The 3,973-nt window shown below is 33.2% G+C and overlaps 1 non-coding gene across 1 annotated transcript; it reads right to left on the bottom strand.

Moving 5' to 3' along the window:
- Positions 1–487: 487 nt before the first annotated feature.
- LOC121940453 lies at positions 488–544 on the bottom strand. The gene has a single exon (XR_006105629.1). It is a non-coding gene; the product is annotated as a U7 small nuclear RNA (small nuclear RNA).
- Positions 545–3,973: the final 3,429 nt, after the last annotated feature.

Genomic DNA, 3,973 nt, shown 5'->3' with positions numbered 1-3,973 from the left:
TGCTGCTATGGATAGTCTACCTGTAAGTCCATTAATATAAGACATAAGACACATTTTACATCTATATATATATGAACTGTTGACTGTATATGACACAGACATGGATTAACAGTGTAAGTGTGCCATCTTGTGATGAAATGTAAAACAACATTAAATAAAGATCAATTTCAGACATGTTTTAAGACATAAAAATACTTTCAATACCATGTCTAATAGGGTTTACCACAAATACCCTATCTTTAATCAAAGTAAAAAACTTTACACATATCTTTACCTATCTCTGTGACTGTCTGTATGTGTGTATGCTGAAGGAACTAAAACCACTAAACTAAAACTAAACACCAAAACATTAATACAAAGTGGTAGTACTTACTTTACCAATTTGACATCATTGTTAATTCATATACTACACAAAATAGTACTCCCTACGTGTCGTATTTTACAGGATTAATAATTAAATGTATCACTTTTATTTTCAACATAGAAAGTGGGCTTCTCATTAAGAGAAACCTCCTAGAGAAATATCTAAAGAGCAATAATTCCTAACACGTATTCTGTTAAATGTCAATACTAGTACACTATAAACATACGCTATCGCTATGGTTTCAAGTTATCGCCGCCAATTATAAAAAACAAACAAAAAACAATATAACAACAATAATAATATATATCCACAGTATAATATGACTATCATGTCATCAAAAATCAACTTTAAGAATACGGGAAACGTAATTTTTCGTCGAAGTGCAAGATGGGTATGCAAAACTGTGCTCAAAATCCTCCAATCAGAGCGCTCAGTACTATAGACTAGGAAGTAAAAAGGGGTGGGACTAGTGTCTTCAGTCAATCACACAGTGAATCGTCATAGTTTATACTTCCGGCCAGAGTTCACACTTTCACCGCTATCTAATCGATCCTAAATGTAAACGTGTTGATTTTGCAGTTTAACTTATTGCAATGACAATATTTTAAATAAATTTTAGGTAGTTAAAAGATTTTTATCACAGATATATCAAACGAAATCATACTTGTGTGTTTAAGAATAGTACTGTGGATGTGATTAGTGAGCAACAGTATTTCATCCATTATCTTCCCACATCTGTCTATAATTAATAAGTATATTTTGCCATTTGAAAACACAACTTCCATTCTTTTCATTCATAAATAATTGCAGTTGAAGTTGCGAGTTAGCAACAATTCCGCCTTGAAATATTGTTCATATTAATGTGATATAAACCCACATTGTTATAGTAATGCAATTTCTTTTGTGCAACATGATGAAAAAGTACAGCATGAATGCTCATTTAAAATGGAAACTAATCACTCTTAAACACAGTTGCAAGAGACTTCTCTGTAGAAAAAACAATCTGTTGTTTCTATCATTTTCAACAAAAGGATAAAGGGCTCATCCCTTTATCCTTTGTCAGCCAATTAAAGCTGGGGGTCTCACCGATCAAAAAGCCACTTAAGACTTAGGTTTTAGGTCATATGTTCACACGTCTCTATCACACACACTGTTGTTATTGGGCGCTCCATGCCATGGGTCTCCATATTGATATAGATATCGTGGCATAATGCAGATATTTTAGTATTTGCAGATAAGCTACTTCTTATTTTCTAAAACTCTTCTATGCTTGTGTATAACAGCAAATGTGACATATTCCAATTTCCTTCCAGAGATCAATGAATTATTTCTGATTCTGATAATCCAAGGATTTATAGCCCCACCTTTCCTTTAATATTGTAGACTTTGGTGTAGTAACCTGTGATGTTATTTTGTACTTTTTATAATAAAATTATTTACCTGTTATGCTACCTGGGTTGCTAGGCTTGAAATTGTATCACTCATCACAAAAACTCTGGAGTGACATGTCTCATACATTAATTAACCTTAGATCTGCAAGTTTATTTAAAACTTCAAGACATTTAAGGTTAAATGAAAGCTGTAATGCTGTTTTGTACATTTTAAGAGGGTTTTTTTCTTCTTTTAAAAAAAAAAAAACACTCACCCGTCCAGCTAGCTAACTTAGCTAGCTGGACCCTCAGGGCTTTTAGGTACTTGCATGTTCTGTGTTTCTTCCTCGGTGATCCACAGTGGAAATTCTCAAGTTGAAATTTAGAAATTTGCAAGTTGAAATCGACGTGAAATGAATGCAAAGTTTAAAATTTGACTCCCACACTCATTCATCACACACATTCCTGTGTTGCGTATCTCAAGCAGGGTTTGAGTCAAATTCATTGATCAAAATGTCAAAAAAAAAGTTATAGTATAGCATTTTGAAGAGTTATATACTGTCGAATTTTAAAAGAACAGTCCAAAAAGTCAACATTCAAAATGTTGAGAAAAGTCATACTATATTATATCACAATATGCCATACTATGGCATATGGAAAAAATGGTAAAAAGAAATGAATCAAATGTCAAAATAAGTAATAGTATAGCATTTTGAAGGAGTTTATAGTGTACAATTTCAAAAGAATGTTGTAGCTTAGATCATTCTGTCAGGTACACTGCACACTTTAGGTCAACTTAATTATTTAAACTAAAGATATTTGCACTGCAACTCTATTTCTGAAAAACTGTACAATCCCTCCATTGCACCTTTTGTACATACTTTTTGTGCCCTTTATATTCTATTTTGTCATTTTATATATTTAAGTTGCTTTTATATTATTTATCTTATGTTCTATTCTATTTAAATTCACTATTTTATTCTTCCTTTATGTTAATTGTTTTGCACCAAAACACCAAGTCCCATTCCTTGTATATGTAAATGCACATGGCAATAAAACTAGATTCTGATTCTTATTCTGATAAATGTCTATCAGATTGGCCTACCGCCTGTATAAATAGAGTTAAATGCAGAGTAGGTCAATCTGATAGGTACAAATGTCTATCAGAATGGCCTACCACCTATATAAATAGAGTTATATGTGGAGTAGGTCATTCTGATAGGTACAAATGTGTATCAGAAGGGTCTATTACCCATCCATGAAATATACATAAAATATCCTACTATGTAATCTGCTTAAGATCTATGTGGTGGATCATTTAATATATAACTAGCATCTTTGACATATCCTGATATTAGATATAGATGATCCTGATACCAGACAGACATGACTCCAGTGTTTCCCACAGATTGCTTGTGTATCTATGGCGGGGGGAGGCGGTTTGTGTGGTATGGTGTCACTCTAATATCCGACGTTTCTGCGTACCTACTGAATTTCCCCATTGAGGGATTGATAATTAAAAATATATTATTGTATCAATATTGGTTCAAGCTAAAAAAAAAAATACAACCAAACCAAACAAAAACACAACAGAAACATGAAAAATAAAAATGGCACTTACTTTTTGTAGACGTTGCTGAGCGGCGATAGCTCAGTCTGCAGGGACTTGACGGGGAAACTGGAGGAAACTTGAGTAAGACACTGAAGCTCTAACTGCTTGGAGCTCTGAGTATGTGTCAGCTAATGCATGTCTAAAGGTCCTGTATGTGCATGTGAATGTGTAATAAGTGTAATATTCAATTTTGACAATTATTGTATCATATAGATCTTCACTAATGGAGCCAAGTAGATTAACAACAAATAGTCATGGCACGGCGACCATGACAGATAATCAAGCCAACCCAACACAACACAACATAAATCGCCACCTCAGCATTATGAGGTTGTGACATTTTTGTCAAAGTTATTATTCTTATTATATGACAACTTATTAACATTATTTGGGGTGTTTAATAAAAGTTTGGGGACTTTTTATTTAGAAAAGAAAAAAAGCGGTTCTTATAATTGTTGCTATTTGGAATGCAAAACTTTGAAGCTCAATATCCCAAAACTGTTCAGAAAGCAGATAGAAACTCATAATTCTAAGGTGGCAAAATGCAAATGACACTTGCATCTCACAGCATGATAGAGGAGATATAGAGAGATTGTTAGGGCATGGCAGCCATATATAGATATAGAG

Source organism: Plectropomus leopardus, unplaced genomic scaffold (genome assembly GCF_008729295.1).
Source record: "Plectropomus leopardus isolate mb unplaced genomic scaffold, YSFRI_Pleo_2.0 unplaced_scaffold8725, whole genome shotgun sequence".
NCBI classification, from domain to species: domain Eukaryota; kingdom Metazoa; phylum Chordata; class Actinopteri; order Perciformes; family Serranidae; genus Plectropomus; species Plectropomus leopardus.
The sequence above is the reverse complement of the archived record's forward strand: the minus strand, read 5'-3'. Positions and strand labels throughout refer to the sequence as shown.